An 18,545-nucleotide genomic window follows, 5' to 3' on the forward strand; every position below is an offset into this window, starting at 1 on the left:
TTCGTTGAGAACACAATCTCTTATTTCTTATTCTGTTTTTCCACACTTTTCTCCTGAAAAGGAAAGAGTTGGTTTCTTTCGTATCGCGGAGATAGGAAAACTTTAGCATTTTTGAAAGATTTGCGTCAACTTGATACAAAATGTTTTTCAACTAACGCAAAATGTTTATTCTGCCTTCTCTACAACGCAATAAGGAAAAACTTCCTCGTATTGATTTTATTGAGAAGTTGATAAGAAATCTCTAGAAAACATTTATGTTGTATTTATTCACATGAAATTATTCTTGTTTGGTAATAAAGGCCAACGATGAAGGCAAGGGGAGTGATTTGCTGATGAATGTCGATAATTTTAATGTGATAGTTTTTGAAAGAAATGAAAGTATGACTTAATGTGAAATCACTGTGAATGGAGTTAAACAAGTCAAGGAATTTGTGTACCTGTGAAGTATGTTTACCAGGGATGGAATGACTGATGGAGATATTGAAAAGAGAGTGAGTGTTGGGAACAGAGTGAATGGTAATCAATGCGAACACGGATATGAAACAAGAAATAAACATGAAGTAAAACTACAATTTCGTAAGAAAACAAATACACAGAACTCGTTGATGCACTGAGCTGTACAGTAATATTATAAGGAAATACCATTAGAATAAAAGAGCAAAAAAATAATTATTTCATTTAAATGTCAGTTAAAAAAAACATATGATTATCATAAAGTTAGTTTTTTAAAATAATATTATTCTCGTAAGCTTTATAGAAGTTTTATTTTTTAGTTTACTTTTATTGTTAAGAAATGTTAATAATTGGTTTATGTTTCAATAATAATTAGTTAAAAGTTAATATGAGGACATTCATTTATTGTGTTTGTACTATTTTAAGACTAAATAATAATAATAAAAAAGACGGTGCACTTAAATCAACCTTGGTAAATAAATGTTTGATTATAAAACATAGCAGTTCACAATGAAGTCCAGGTGCCGACCTTGATGTATGGGAGCAAATAATGGACTTGGAAATGGAAAACCAGGGATGAAAGTAGGCTGAATGCTGTCAAAATGTGACCTTTCAGGTTAATGTGTGGTAAAACTATGAACGATAGATGCACAAATGTTGAGATCCGTAAATTTTGCAAGGCATTATTTACAAAATCAAGAAAAGAGCTTTGCGCTGGTTTGGGCATGTAGAGCGAATGAAAGCGAAAGGATGGCTAAGAATATTGACAAAACGAATGTTGATGGATGCAGAAATAGAGGAAGACTGAGAAAGACATGGCATGTCCGAACCCAACAAATACTTGAAGACGGACATGTTAAAAGTCAGAATAATCGGCGAGCGTGCATTAGAAGATGTATGAATGTAGAAGAAACAAGATCTGTATGCAAATATAGAGTGATGAGGTGATCTATCTTTTCTGCCTACCCTTACGGAGAAACAACCTAATGGTTTGTTGTTGTTAAAAAATTGATCTAAATATATAAAGTATCTTAAATATATAAATATATATTATCTTTAATATATAAAGATAACTTAAGTTGCGACAAATTCGGATCTGAATAACTCCCGAGGGAGAAAACCCAGCCAGTCTGCAAACATTTGTACATCCTCAAAACATTGTAGAATCAAGTAACTGGTAAAAAAAGAAGTAAAAAAAAGGAAATATTGTTTTCAAGCGTTGCCTAGTAGGTGTATTGGTTCAGCCGGATGCATCTTACCCACATGACATGCCGCGTTAGGACTATGAATAACATTGAGTAGAATGTACGTTATGACGAGCTGTAATCTAGCTCCTGTCTTTTATAATGTATAAAGATCATAATTGGAAACCAGGAACTACAATTCTAACTATGCATGTGCTCTGTAGCTTCAAGACGTGCTGGAATATTTGTTAACTGTACAAGGCTCTTGAAGTGAAAGTGAAAGAGTGTGATAGTCTCTGGATGTTTTCACTGAAATCGCTTGTTTAAAAATTTAAAAACTGTAATTTATCTTTTCAAAATATGACAATACTCTAATTAAAACGTCAGAGTGTATCAAGAAACAAACTAAATCACTGTTTCCAGTAAATCCAATTATCAAGAATGTATCTTGAAGGCGTAAAAAGCTAAAAGGTTGTAATATCTCCCTTACTATCTTTCCTTAGTGTCGGAGCATGTTTAGCAGGAATGGAATACAAATTTACGCAAATTACTCACCCAAGGGGTGGTTTTTACTCGCGGGTTTACGTGACTCTCAGCTTTATTGACGTATCTTGGATTGGGTGCTCGGATCAACTTCACACTGACTTACATACGAACAACTGGCTTCAATCCTTAGTTTAAGTTTTAATAAATGAAAAAAAATACTCACTTTAAAAACCCGACGAACGGCCAATGAAATATTTGGCTCTAAGGCCTAGTAAAAATATCCGGCTTGAAGGACCAAAGTTGCGGTCTACCACTACAAGTCAAATAAATTATTATAAAATGAATTATTATGGTTAAAAATAATTGAGATTATATCAATCTAATTTAAATTTAGACAATTCTGTGCAATTCAATCACTTATTTAAAAAATATATACAATCTACTTAAGATATTATAATCGAAGTGCTAATGACATAATCCACCTTGAAAAACCGTTGACAACATTACATTTAAACGAACAATGTTGCAATTTACTCTTCTCTCCTCAATCCGTGCCTCATATCTGAGGATGGTGATAATGCCTGACTCGTCTGTGGACAGTCTGCCTCTATCTGTCACAGTCTTGTGCTCTTCTATAGGCATTTGTCAGTGATGATTCTGGTAATTCAGTGACTATGCCACTCCATCTTGTCGGTGGACGTCCACGCGACTTTGTGCCTGTGACACTTCCCAGGGAAATAGTTTTTTCCAGATTATCAGACCCCCTGGAAATATGTCGAAAAAACTGCAAGATTCTTTTCTCGCACATGGATGTTAGTATTTTACTTATGTCCAGTTCCTGGAGTACAGATGCATCCGTACGTCTGGCCATTCACAAAATCTGCAGCATTTTCCGCCAATACCACATTTTGAAAGCTTCTACGTTTTTATTTTCAGATTCCCTCAGTGTCCAACACTCCACACTGTACATGAACACTGAAAAAACCAAGGCTTTCACCAGTCTCTTTTTGGTTTTGATGGTTATACTGCAATTCTTTTAAATCTTCACCAGCTGACTCATAGCACTTTGGCAATACCAATACGTCACCGTATTTCACCTTCACACCTACCATCATCGCTCATGAGAGAACCTGGATAAATAAAATTGTCGACTCTTTCTAGAGTCCTAGATATTAACGAGCAGCATGTATTTGGTCAATTAGTTCTTTCATTATAATCTCAGACTATGCAATAAGTGTGGTATCATCAGCATATTTCAGGTTGGATAACTTATTTCCCCCAATTGTGAACCTACTTGTCAAGTCGTTAAGAGCCTTTCAAATAATATATTCACCATAATATATATCAAACAAAACTGAAAACAAAATGCAACCTTGTCTAAGGCTTTTTTGAACTAGGAGGTTATCTGATAGTTCATTGTTAAAATTCACAATTGCTGAGTTTTTATTGTTAAGTAATTTTATCAGGTAAATAAAGTGTGCTGGTATTTCATTGGAGACAACCCATGATTTGCTCCAATTTACAAACTCAAAACCTTTTTTTATTTTACTCTTATAACAGGCTTAATATGATAATTTTCTTTTTACAATAAATACAACAACTGTAGTCTCCCGAGGATGAGGCTTCTTTTATGATAAAAAAATAATTATTACATTCGCATATAATGTGTATAGGTTTTTCTTTATCTGCGCCCCAGAATGAAAAAGAAACTTCGACAAGGTGCATTCTAGCAAGGTGTTGGATCAATCTGCAGTGCCCTGTAAGGGCTCTAGTGATAACCCTCACTTGATTTTGGCTGAGCTTTATTAGGTTGAAAGCAAACCTTTGCGAGTAGCCTTTTATCAGTTCTTTTGCATGGTACTGACTCGGTATTTTTTGTCAGAAAATTAATTACACAAAAAAAAAATCCTAAGTTTTATAGTCTAAAAACAAATAAAATAATTAAAAAAACCAATGAACTTTCTAATTGAACAATATAATAAAGAAGAAAAATAAATTTTCATGAAAATTAGGAAAAAAACTAATAATTTATTTATTCTCTTGTTTCAGATGTGTTTCGGGGAGGGAAAAAATAAAGAAGATATAAATAAAAAATAAAAGCGTTTACATACAGGTGAAAACCTTTTGACAAAATGTGCAGTAAAATTGCATGTAGTGTAATTTTAATAGTGAAGTTTAAAATGTGAAAAACCATTTGAAAAATGGCTGAGACCAACTCTATTTTTGGTGTAAGTGTCCCGTTCAATACGGTTAAGTTAATAAATAAGAATTGCTTACGTGATTTTTGTAAATTCTTAATTTTGTTCATTTTTTCATTGTCGATAATGACGCGAAACGTGGGTGGTAATTTGTATAATATTAAGGGTGGTAGGAACTCTATGTTAAGAACCAGGGTGATTTCTACCCGGTATGGGAAATTGCAAGGGATAATTCTACCGATGGACCAGCACAAGTTTCTGAAACCGGTTGAAGTGTACCTCGGAGTACCCTATGCCACGCCACCAATTGGAATTAACAGGTAAGAAATTGTATTAATTTTTTGTTTTAAATAATAATATTTAAAAAAAAAAAACAATCGAAGAGGTTGAATATAAGTAAGCGTAAAAAACCAGGCTTAAAGCATTTATTTGATACGGGAATTAAATTTGGAACTGCCGGGTGTAAGGCAAAGTTCTTTAGGCATCGTCCTGCAACCCACCGACTATTTGCTTACGAGGTGAACATGATCTCTATTTAAATTATTTTAATGTTCCACTAGATATTTTTGAAATTCATTTGTGAATAGAATCTAAAATAAAGGTAGTCAGAAATTAAAATGTATTGATATTGATATAATATCTTTAACTTCCTTTAAAAGTAAAATTTCCAAAAAAAAATCAAGTTATTGTGTTGCGCCTTGAATCCGCAACCTATATTATGCAGGTTATGTACAGTTCTGTATTAAGGCACATAATAAATGTACACTGTATGGTCAAGTATAGTTTTTTAAAATATTATAATGTGCAACCGTGTGACCAATATTTAAATGTACATATATTTGTAATATTATGTATTACATTTTTTTTTCTTCTGTAGATATGAATTGAAATTTTCGATTTACTTTGTTTTATCTTTGATCTTGTTTTGATTATATTTATGAGCACACACTTTTTATAAATGTGTTTTTTTTTCTTATATTTAAAATACGAGTATATTCAAGTAAATTGCGATTCTTTAATTTTAATTGGTTTATTTTACTCTATTTTCTTACTCAAAAAAAAATTATTTCTTCGAACTATTTTTATCTGGTTTTGTTGAGTTTTTTTCTTCTTAATACTATATTTCAAAGCATCAAAACAAAATAACATATGTAAATTATTTTATACGTATACTTTTAGACATAATAATGTCTGTACTATTTTTGTTTGATTATTAATTAAAACTAATGTATGAGCACCCGATGACAAACTATTAATAAATAGTTTATCGGGACAAAATATATTTGAAAAACTTTGTTTTCTTTATAATGTATAAATATTGTAATCATGCGTAAATTTTATTGAATAATAACTGTATGAAAAAAAAAAGATAAAAAAATATGTACATTTCTAGTAATATTTTAAGTTGTGTATCATTAATTATTTTATGTTTTGCATTATTTTTATGTGACAACATTTACAATAGCAATATAATGTAGAAGCCTCTAATTGGACGTTATGATTTGTATTTTTAATGTAATTGTATCTTATAAATTTATAAATGTCTGTTGGCTTTTAAATGAAATAAAATAAAATGAGTGTTTTTTACATCTCGCGTAATATATTTTTTTTTAAATATTTTAATCATAAGTTTTGTGGTTATTCATTTGAAAGTGTTTTTTTTCTTATTTTCATTAAATACGTGATTTTTTTTATGTTCGCTATTTAGTGAAAACATTTATGATATTAAAAAAAAAAAACTGGAAAAACTAGCGAAGAAAATCTGCCGAGTAAAATATTCGTTTTAATAACGCAATTCGTTTTAATCAGGGTGTATTTCAGGTTTAGTCCAACGAGGACCCCCTCCCCCTGGGACGGAGTGAAGACGCTGGAGGCTGCAGGCCCAGCCTGTCCACAGAAACTTCCCGATATAGCGAACGAGACAGCGGCCCTTGGCAGGATGCCCAAGGGAAGACTGGAGTACCTTAAAAGGCTACTTCCATTCCTAACGGAGCAGAGTGAAGATTGCCTCTACATGAATATCTTTACTCCAGTTCAAGGTTTGTTTTCCTATTCGAGATTTCGTATAATCACAATTCTAACACAATAAAACACATATATGGGTATACGGCAGCGTTCATATAAATGTAATTGTAAGTGGTCATAAAGCCATATACGGAAGTTTTAAAAATATCCATATTGTATACTTACGTAACTCAAAATAAAGTGCTACATTTATTAAATAAGTAACTCAAATTCATTTCAATATCCGTACAGCACTGCGGCGGTATCTGAATCATATTTGCTAAAAAAAAAGTAAAATTATAGTCTTAAACTTCAGGTGCCAGCCCAGAACTGGTAAAACATCCTTCCATATACCCAAAACCATTTTAAAGATCGTTGGTTTTTTGACAAAAAATGATTTTAATTTTTTCATTTCAGATATTGCGATTTTAATTGAATTTAACTCAACTAAATGTTATTGAATATTTGTATTTAACAACTAACCGACTTATCAATGCCTACCGGTTTTGAGATGTACCCGTCTCTTCGCCAGGACACCAATTAAACCAACATCCAAAACCCACTATACACCTTCACCATAGTTGTTGCACAAAAATATAAAACTAACTCGACATGCATTTTAATAAGCACATGCACTGATTATGACAAAGATGCACTGTGCATAGTGGATTTTGCATTTTGGTTTGCATGTTGGTTTCATTGGTGTAATTGTAATTGGTGTAACGAAGAGACGGGTACGTCTCTAAACCGGTAGACATAAGAAAGTCGGTAAGTGGTTATATACAAAAAATTTAAAAACATTTAGTAAAACGTTTGACAACAAATTTAATGGTTTAAATATAAATAATAAAAACTGTTATTTAAAAAAAAATATAAGAATCCAAAAATCACATAATATATATTCTTAAGAATATACAATAACTAGAAAAAAAGTAAAGAGAAAGTCAATAAAGATTATAAAATATAATAAAGATACATAACTTTAGCTTAACAAATGTAAGTTTCCGTGCACCATCTTTGAAATAATTAAAACGAGTTGATTTATATAAACAATATTTTATGTTATACAAATACGCAACGTCAGAATATTAATTTCCGAGTAAATTAAGTCGATTTAAAATAGCATTATACGAGTATACCACTCGCGATGTTTTTATAAAATTAAGAAATTCTGTATTAATTTAACTAGAATATGTCCATATACTTCTTATTTTCTCGTACGTCAACAGATAACGTTATTCTTAATGATACCCCCCCTTTTAAAGTAAAAAAAACACAATGCCTTCAAAAATATTCGTCATTATCATCACATTTTTTCGTACCCATTGGTGCAAAGGGCATTGTATTAGTAAAACAAATTTAGTGATGTTCCATTATCTGTTACATTAAGAAAAAGTAATCAGTCCTACGCTTCAGTTGCCAGTCCAGGAACAATGAAATATTGCATATTATATAAACCATTAAATGAAATATTGTAATTCCACCTTAAAAAAAATCGAATCCGTGACCTCAAGAATGGTAGGCGAATGCGCCAACCACTAAATAAAGAGGCGGATTTATTTTTACTCGATTTTTTTATTCAAAATATTTGCCTAAGAGCAGCCATTGAGATGAAAACACTCGTCCAGGGTTCTGGTGTTATTTTATACACAAAACTGTATTTTTTATCTTCTTCACCACATATTAATTAGTTTTTTTACCATTTTTTTTATTTTATGTGGCTTTAGTTATCCCTTCAAAGCTGTCAGTTTATTATGAAATAAGCATTTGAGAATGAAATATTTAAACAATTAGAAACTCTCTTAATATTGCTTATTTTACTTAAAACATTTCGTTATAGTATAAATAATTTTACGATAGTCACCTACTGCATTGAAGTTTCTAAAGGTTTTTAATTACATTAAAGAGGCGAAGAAAAAATTTATTACCCTATTAAAACCATTTAACCTCTTCTGTTACACTGTGGTATCTTTTAAAATAATTTAACGAGTTTTAAACACTTTCTTAGTGAAAATAACCCTCGTTTTCATTTGATTAAAAATATTAAAGGAAAAGTTCTCATAATATGCTTTACGTACGTAATTTTTTATTATTTTTTTTTCAAGTAAATATTTGCATTTTTACAATCTACCTAAATTTTGTCTTTTTTATGGGTTTTTTTAGGTTCTTAGTCTATAAAACTAAAAAACAAAATTGAAAATTAATAATTATAATTAAAACAAAGCACAAGAAAAATCACGGATGATTCTTGAAGCACGTTAGGTACTTAATAATAAAAAAGACAAAATAATCTCCCTTTAAATTTTCTTTTAATCAGTTACAATGTTTTGGCAATCATGAATCGACATACTCAGTTTTATAACTCCATAAAGCGTAAAATTCAGTTTTTCTTTAATTCCGAAAATATTGTTAAATAATTTTAGTGTTGCCATGAAGAATAAAAAAAAACACTTAGCTAGCAAGCTAATGTGAATCCTCATAAAAGAAAATTATTTTAATGAGAAACAAACAAACAAATCAGTGTAAAATTAATTACGATAAATTTGCAGTTGGCTTTTGAAAGGGGCGTATTATTTTATATTACTGCATATAAACAGAATATTCAGATGTAAATATTCCAATTATTGTAAGCGCGCAGTTTAATCCGCCCGTTTCTGTTTTGTATCCGGCTTTGCAAATTAAAATTAATTAATTAATATCTCAGCAACTACTTGTCATAAAATTATATATAATATGTGCACTAAGTTTATGATAATCTTCGAATAAACCTTAAGATATAAGAAAAAAAAAAGACTTTTATATAACTTAAAATTAACAATTACGTCCATTACGATCCAAAAATATGACAAATTATCGAAGTCCCTGAGAAAAATACGGCATATATAAATCATTCATTTGAGAGAAAGTGGTGTAATCTTTCTGAATACACATATTTGCTACGTTTTTAATAGGATGTAAAGACAGTGATTATCAGGCCATTATTTCCTAACCTCAGGTTACCGCACAGTGACTTAAAGAAGTTTATTCACACAGTATGCTAAAGCTTAAAAGAGTAGAACATTCATTTGGTTACAAGATTATATTTATTTCAAAAGAAAATTAATCTTTTTACATTAATAAAACATTCTTAAAAGGTTTAAATAAATCATTATGATTACATACAGTTAAACAAGCAAGAATATTACCGCTTTTAGAAAAAGGAAACAGTTTATGGATCATAAACTATCGTTATAAAAAATTGACATTTTAGTATTCATAATAAAACCAAAATATTATCTAAATAAAATTTATTTCAAGAACTCAATCACTTGAATCTAATGCCTCTATGCTAGCGAGACGCTTCTTTCAATGCAGTAACGAAGTGAAGAAAATCATATTTACTTCGTATTTGACGTCCATGTATACAGCGGAACTTTGGAACAACTATACGCAAGGAGCGTGGAATAAATTAAGGATCACGTATAACAACTCATACCGACAATTATTCGGATTGCCTAGGTACTGCAGTGCCTCTGAAATGTTTACAGCTGGACGAATAAACACCTTCGCTGCCCTGCTTCGCCAAAGAGCCTGGAGCCTATGGGAACGCCTAAAAAAGTCTAATAACGAAATTCTCCAAGCCACTGCAGAGTGGATCCAATCACCGTTGTTCAAGCGATGGCGATGGCGCGATATGTTAAGACCACCATAAGTGCTGCAATATAAAATTTTATTTTATGTTTATATTTATGTTTATTGTTATATTTTTGTTTAAATTTATATTTATGTTCATGTTTATATGTTTATATGGTAGAATTGGCTCTGCACTTTATAGCCATTTTACTGGAATAAAAAATTTAAATAAATAAATAATACAATTTTCTGCATGATGGAACAACTTGCTATGCCATGCTTTTGTTAAACTTTGTCACAGTTGTTTTGATTCAAATGCGTATGGTAGATAGTTTTTTCCACACTGATTGAATCTGCATTAACTTTGTGGAATGACATTATAAAATATGTAATTAACAAAACGCTTTGTTCTTAAAACGTATGAAATTATTTAAAAATACTACAAGTTTTAGAGAGAGCAGATCTTGCCATCTACAGGTGATGCTATAAACAGTTTATAACATCACATAAATTATCATCTTCCATCCACTATCAAAAATGTTACTACAGTATCTCTGTTTAAATCACGTCTGAAGAAACGTCTCCTTTCTCTTCCTTAATCAATAAAAATAAAATAAAATAAAATAAAATAAAATAAAATAAAATAAAATAAAATAAAATAAAATAAAATAAAATAAAATAAAATAAAATAAAATAAAATAAAATAAAATAAAATAAAATAAAATAAAATAAAATAAAATAAAATAAAATAAAATAAAATAAAATAAAATAAAATAAAATAAAATAAAATAAAATAAAATAAAATAAAATAAAATAAAAAAAAAAAAATAAAATAAAATAAAATAAAATAAAATAAAATAAAATAAAATAAAATAAAATAAAATAAAATAAAATAAAATAAAATAAAAAAAAATAAAATAAAATAAAATAAAATAAAATAAAATAAAATAAAATAAAATAAAATAAAATAAAATAAAATAAAATAAAATAAGATAAAATAAAATAAAATAAAATAAAATAAAATAAAATAAAATAAAATAAAATAAAATAAAATCAAATAAAATAAAATAAAATAAAATAATTTGACAGTTCATAACATAATGTAGATGAGAACATCTGTGCTTTATGAAACTAGTAGTGTTTTTAAATAAAGTGAATCAGGGAATTTACTTCAAAACACTTCATTTTTCAAACAGTTATGTATTTACTCATTAAATCTTTATACAAGAGTGTTAAAAAATACTGAAAAGACCACTTCATCAACCATCATGCTAATGTATTATTATAGCAAAATAAGCAGAAAATACAAAAAAAATGGACATAAAGATGTGAATTTATTATGTGACGAGCATCTAAAACATAACTTAATGATGATTCTGTGAACAATATTATGTAAATAATTTATTAGTTTTCTATCACCCGTCGATGGCAGTAGTTCTCTCCTGAAACTATAGTAGAAACTAATAGTGTAATATAATTAAATCGTGTAACACTTATAAAAAACTTTTGTTTTTCATAATAATTTATAAGAAGTGGTCTAAAAACTAATTGTTTTATTAATTCATATCAAAATTTTACCTATAAAATATCTTACGCAGTTAATTCAAAATAACTGTTAAAAATAATAAGTAAAAAAACTAAAACAAGCGAACATGCAAAAACATAAAAAAATACAAACCTTACGGATGCTTTTCATATAGCGTTCTCTTACTCATGCCCACGTTCAGAGGAGTCTAAAGCGGTGCTTACAGAAATGTCAGTATTTCAGTTATCGGTGTGAAAAACATATTCAAAACATGAAAACTTCTGTAACCTTTAAAAGAATCTTTCCGGTTTTTCCTTTCGTCTGGCAAAAGCTTGCATGTACTTTTCCACCTCCAATATTTCCTTTTCATAAAATTTGGGGTATAAAGTGATCACGGATGCCGAATTAATGCCTTACGAAGAAAATGGAATGGTTTGAGGGTTGAAATAAATAATTTAATCTTTTTGAAAAGAACATTGAAGTCTTGAAGAAATAAGGCTCTACGCTAACGTTTTTTCACTTCCTGAAGAAATTTCTTCAAACGAGTCTCAATGGTATTTAAGGATAATGATTTCTTTGAATTTACGCAAAGTTGTCTGTTAAAAGAAAATTTCTGGAATGAAATGTATACATCATTTAATGTTTGATGTAATTGATTCAGTGTAAGAAATATACAGAGGTAATTGTAAGGTTTTCATTTTATACATTTATTTTTTTATTAACTGGCATTTAACTTCATCAGAAACATTGGTAAAAAATGAAAATCGCTACAAAATTATTTTAAACAAATAAATTAAGTTTATTTACCAATAAACCCATCTAAAACACAAATTATGTTGGCAAGTAGTCTAACATTGCTTAGTAAGTGAGACATATCTTCTTTTAATCCTCTTAATGTCGATGGTACTAATATCCATTACAATAAATCTATAAAAATTCTAGGAGTGTTAATGGATGAACATCTATGCTGGTGAGCTCATAGTGATAAATTAAGCCGAAAAATATTTTTCAGTCTACACTCATTTAGAAGGTTGAAAAAGTTCTTACCCATCAATACTAAATGCTCTCTCGTACAAGCATAACTGTTATCAATTCTAGATTACGCTGATGTTTCCATTACTGATTTAAGCTGTGAGCAACTTGATAAAATTAAATGACTTCAGAAAACATGCACAAGGTTTATTTTTGGTCTTGGGAAACATAACCACATTTCTAAGTATCGTAAGCAATTGAAATGGCTCAAAATTAGACAGCGGAGAGACTATCACTCCCAGCACTTCTGTTAATTATACTTCATAGTCCTCACGCTCAAATATACCTACGTGAAAAAAATCATTGCTTATCAGTTCATGGTTAACCTTTTCGTTCTTAATCTAAAAACATCCTCTTAATACCCATTCACAATTCCTCCTTCTTCTCTAACTCATAAAAAAGCCAAACAGCTAGACTTTGAAATCATTACGGCTTTTATTTGGAAAGTGAATCTAAAAATCTGCAATACTGGCCATTTCCCTCTCCCCACTCATGGTCTTTGAGGAGATAGTAATTCTGGAGGTTGGCAATTTTGGCCATCTGAATCTATTTAAATCTTCCGATTTTCGCTTGTGTTGGTAACACTAGATTATCAGCATTAATCCATGTCCGCTCTCTAGTTAGAGAATACGATGCCTACAATGAATTTCTATGTACATATGTCGGCCGCCAGCTCCTGTGCGTCCTCTTAAGTCAGGTTCGTGTCCCGTAGACTACCGATGAACAGTCATTGGCGGACGTCCAGGTCGTCGAGAACCCAATGCCTTTTAAAGTAGGCATGCTGCACCCATATTTTATTTCCAAAATAAATTAAAACGAACTTCCATTAATAATTTTCACCAACCAACTGAAACCGTACTAAATTCTTTTCAAAAGCAAATAATTCGAGTATTTGAATATAAAAATACATTAAACAAATTAAGGCATCATTTAACGATATTACAAAACGATTATTTTTCCATGTCGTGCATGCGATCATTAGCGTAATTGTCTGGAAACTAAATAAACGATTTATAAATTTGTTGAATATTATCATTAATTTTCATTTATTGAAATAAACTGATGTTATAATTTCACGTTTGTTCAAGAAAACGTTTCATTTTCCTTCATTTAGAAAGAAATCTAATTATTATGAAATGATTGTGTCCTGTTTAAATAAAATCAAATTAAGATACCGGTTTTTCCATTCGTTTTTTTTTTTTTTTGGTGTCATGCCCATGCTCGAGCGTTGACTCTACTGTGTGTTACAAATTGGGCTTCAATACTTATTTGAGTTTCAAGATTAAAGTCGGACTCGGACTTTGAGTCTCGGAGATTTTCGAGACTTTTATTAGAGAATTCGTATGAAAAAAATGTGCATTTAGTTAATAAATCACATCATCTCACAAGTCGAATGAAATTAATTTACGAAATTCGAATAAAACAAAACAATCTTACTAAGTTATTTCAACTTTAGTAGTCTATTATATCACCAAACATACATAGATCGCAAAAGTCATACATTAACATATGAGGAAAATCTTCTTAAATCAACAAAGGATTCAGTTTCTAAAATTCTACGTTTATTTTCATTACTTTATTATGAGGTTTATTTTAATAACTATTGTATGAGGTTGCATTTCAAAATGCTAGATCTCCAATACACCCAGTAACAATAGGAGTACCGCAAGGATCGGTTTTAGGGCCATTGTTGTATCTCCTATATACAAAAGATGTGGAAAAAATAATTAAATATTGCGGATTATGGGCTCATTGTTATGCTGGTGATACCCAAATATACTTTTTTTGTAAGCCAATCGATGAAAACAATTTACAAGTAAGAGTCAGCCTGTAGATAGACCTTATTTTTTTAAAATTATATCTTACAGCGCCCTTGAAGTGATTACTCACGAAAACTACACTTTAAAAATTATCGAAATTTATTATTATTATAATTATATTATAAAACATGATATTGTATTCGTCAGGTTTTGAAGTTACTTTATAAATAACGTGCTAGAAACAGATTTTCTTCTCCCTAGAGAGTATTTAAAATCGTACTGATGGTCTCAAAATTTCGATACAGCATCTTAAGAGTCTCGATGTAAATGATGAAAATCTCTCAAAACAAACAAAAAAACTGTCACATCGTTTCTTCGAACGGGTCGGCAGAGAAGGTAGAATGCCACATCATTCTGTCTTTGCATACATACCTCGCTTTCTCTACATTCATACATCTTCTCATGCACGCACGCCGATTATTCCTACTCTTGACATGTCCATCTTCAAGTATTTGAAGGACTTGCTCGTGCGATATCTTTTTTGGTCTTGCTCTTTTTTGCATCCATCAACATTCACATCGTAGATTCTTTGAGCCGTTTTTCTTGATTCTGTCGATAAAGCATATCTCAGATTTACACAGTTCACGGATCTCGACATTTGTGCACCTATCATATATCGTTTTACCACACATCTTAACATACATGAGAATACATTAAAATGAGCCATATTATTATTTAAGGTTGGAAGATAAAATGCAGTGTACGATCTCATTCGCCCTCTGGGGACATTCAGGGGTACATTCTCTAAACTAAATGTAGTATCAACATTACAATCGATTACTTTATAAAGATACATCAAGTCTAAAATCTGTCTCTCGAATTCCCACTTATCTAGAACACAGTGTTCTAGGCGCTGATTATAAGACTGAAGAGCTCTGCCCAGGTTGCATATGCAACTGAAGTGATGACCGTGAGTAAGATTTTTTTTTGCACAGATTCAATTAAATTAATGTGAGTTATGGAGAATCAAATTAGAGTTTGCCCAATTCCATTCTATTGAGTTAAAAACCCGTCATTAACAAGGCGATTTTATATCACTGAAAAGTCATTATTTCCATTGTTTGTTCCAACAAATCTAAATTCGAAACGAATGTAATGTTAGCAGATTAAACGTAATAAATTAGTAAAGAAAGGTAAGAAGATTCAATATTTAGTAAGACAGGAAGTAATTTATGCAAACATAAATTAGCTTCTTCGCTCCATAAAGTGCTTTGCATTGTATATAAGTACCATTTGTAATGTGAATAGAATATTTATTTACTGAAAGTAGAATCCAATAAAACACAAATCATTGGTGCGTACAAGTATACAAATATACCTTAAAGAAAGGTTATGTTAAAGTAACATTAAAAATTATGTCTTTATTTTAACATTTTAACATTTTTAACATTTTTTTTTTGCACCACAACAGGCCTGGAGGCCTAATTACAGTGGTGAATTACATCACAGAGCACCCAGGCTTGAGAATAATCACATTTTAATTTTTGTGTTCTCACCGGGAATCGAACCCGGAACCTTCCGTGCGTGAGTCAAGCGTCTTGACCACTACACCACCAGAGATTTGGATCTGAAAGAGCCAATGTCGTAAATCGCAGAATTACAGATATTTTTTTTCAGCCATTTCGTGGAGTTATAATAAACTATAACGTGTTTTAATTGTCAATTTAAATAAAAAAAATTAAAAATTAAAAAAAAAAAAAACATATAACCAAATATGTTTATATTTATTTTTTGATTGACATTAAATGGCTACAAAATGTAGGCAAGAAAAAAATGAAAATTGATTTTAGCCTTTTCAACTTTTCCGTGCCTAAACGTAATAAGGATACAAATATTCTTGAAGGGTGTCACAAAAATTACCCCAATTAAAATGCCTAAAACACGACTTTAAAAAAAAGTCATTACGATTGTCTTGGTAGTGATAATGAAACTGTTTAACAATATTTCGGGTTTTCTGCGAATTTCTTGCTTTTTTTCATAAAATACTGTGTCAAGAGTATGCTTTGTGACATAACGCCTCTTTTGCTGTGACACGTTGAACAGCATTGATCTAATGCAGCGTCACCCTTTAGTGTAGAGGTACAGCTGGAAGTTGAGAGGGGAATGCATGTGAAGTGTTAACCACACAAAACAAGAAAAAAATGACTAAATAACAAACTGGCCAATATAAAAAACATTAAAGTTTGTAAGTGAAAGTTCTTGATGGAAGTTCATTGTAATTTATTATATAAATAATTCATTAGTTAACCCAAAGAAAATTTGTTGATAATGATCCTTAAGATAAAAATAATTTTATTTAATTTACTTACATAAAACTTTGAATTATGTATCCTTACCTCTGTTCTGTATAATTACATTTAACTTTTTAATAAAGATACCAGTCTCGAAGATGTCGCGAAAGCGATGAAACCGGTCACTGGATATTCCAAATTTGTGGATTAAAGTATCACTCGTGTTTTATTTATATTATGGCCAATATATAAAACATTATTTAGCTGTGCGGGAGAAACCAAACACAAATGTCAATTATTATTGAGAGAATTTGGTGGATTTTTTTTAGGCAATAAATAAAACCGATGTAATGATTAACAAAAAAGTTATTGAAATAATATTCTACTTGGGGGACCCTAGACATCCCTCTTAGGCCCAAAAAGGTTAGATTTAAGCCACAGATTGTAGTATTTATTTTGATTTCTTACTAATTTGTAAAATAAAAAATAAAAAAACATTTTTGAAATACAAAAAGTAATAATTTTGAAAATAGGTACAAAATTAAGTTTGCGAATAAAACATGTATTTTAACACATGCAAAAGGAAGAAATTCCGAAAAGAAGGGCGGGCTGATAATAAGTGCAACTTTCAACAGATGGCGCGTCGAGTTAAAAAAATCATAAATCTCCTCAAGAAAATAAATAATTACGCAGTTGTCAAATTTTCAACCTATTTTTGAGTGTTTTGACCGTGTGAACATGAGCAAAGCAATTCATTTTCAAATCATTGAATAAAATGAATCAAACCAAATATCGTGTAATAGTACGTAATTCATTATTTAGTCGGCCTCGTGGTGTAATGGTCAGAGCGTTTGCCTACCACGCGAGAGGTCTTGGGTTCGATTCCCGACATGGTTGATATGAAATATCTATTTAAAAGGTGTTTTACACACTACAATATATCACAGTCCCCGGACTGGTACCTGAAGCGTAAGACTGATCATCTTACCTTAATGTAACATATAAATGATTAAGATACGCTGCAATTGGTGTACCAATGCAGTGCTCTATGCACCATTAGGTGCAGAAAGGGAATGAAAATGATGATGAATTCATTATTACTTTTTGAAAGGAAAAACAAATGAAGTAATCAAACGTATGTTGAATTGTCTATTGGGACCTTTCTCAATCATACATTACAACAGTCCTGTAGTATTGTTCCTTTCCCCCTCTATAAGAATACCGAATGGACTTTCTTGCTACTATCCGTGGCCCTGTTACAGGTCTTGTCGAATATGCAGATCAGGTGGCTTCTAAAAAGAATTTTTAGGCTTTTAAAAAGTTATGAAATTGTTTTGAAAAATTGATCAAGTCTAATCAATTGAATTTCAGTCAATCAAGAATTTACATCTATCTTTTCCACATTTTTATGGCTCAGCATCATACGGAGATAACTAGAAATTACCTGTTTTAAGTAATGGCTGCCTTAAGTTTTTGCAGAGCTAAATTAATTATAACAAATAATTATTTGTATCACCCAAAGTAAAGAAAAGCGAGTTTCTAGCCCCCAAATCAGAACAAACAAGTTGAATGTAGGTAACTCTGACAGAAAAATCCTCTATAAAAGGCAACGGAAAACCACTTTGGTCATCTTCCACCAGGAATCACTATGGTGAGTACATCAAATATGCAGTTGTCCTGGCTGGGTCGCCAACGTCGGAGGCACCTGAAATATGAAATATCTACGCAATAGTTACTTGTTTTAGGATTAAAGATATTATGCAAATTATCACAACGTTTTAGTTAGTTGTGGAGCTGAAAGATTGCTAAGTTTGTTTACTTCCAGACATATAAATACAATGATTAGCATAACTAAAAAAATTAAATCTTGACTTATCCATCTAAAAAAACGAGGCATCGATATTATGTTATTCAAGATTACAGAAAGTTCCTTCTAGATAACAGAAAGCTCCTTTGAGCAGCTTTTCTTGTTCGACAAAGTGCATTTTTTCCGTATATGT

At 30.4% G+C, this 18,545-nt stretch overlaps 1 long non-coding RNA gene across 1 annotated transcript in view; it reads left to right on the top strand.

Annotated features, from left to right (window-relative positions):
• The window catches only part of LOC148275616 (uncharacterized), a 178,498-nt gene extending 172,223 nt beyond the window's left edge, over positions 1 to 6,275 (top strand). The window contains exons 3-4 of the long non-coding RNA XR_015823982.1: positions 4,173 to 4,641; positions 6,143 to 6,275. This is a non-coding gene — a long non-coding RNA (uncharacterized LOC148275616). The remainder of the gene's footprint in view (positions 1 to 4,172; positions 4,642 to 6,142) is intronic.
• The last annotated feature ends 12,270 nt before the right edge of the window (positions 6,276 to 18,545 follow it).

Source organism: Micrasema longulum, unplaced genomic scaffold, assembly GCF_059751315.1.
Source record: "Micrasema longulum isolate JH-2025_06_02 unplaced genomic scaffold, ASM5975131v1 h1tg001376l, whole genome shotgun sequence".
Lineage (NCBI taxonomy): Eukaryota > Metazoa > Arthropoda > Insecta > Trichoptera > Brachycentridae > Micrasema > Micrasema longulum.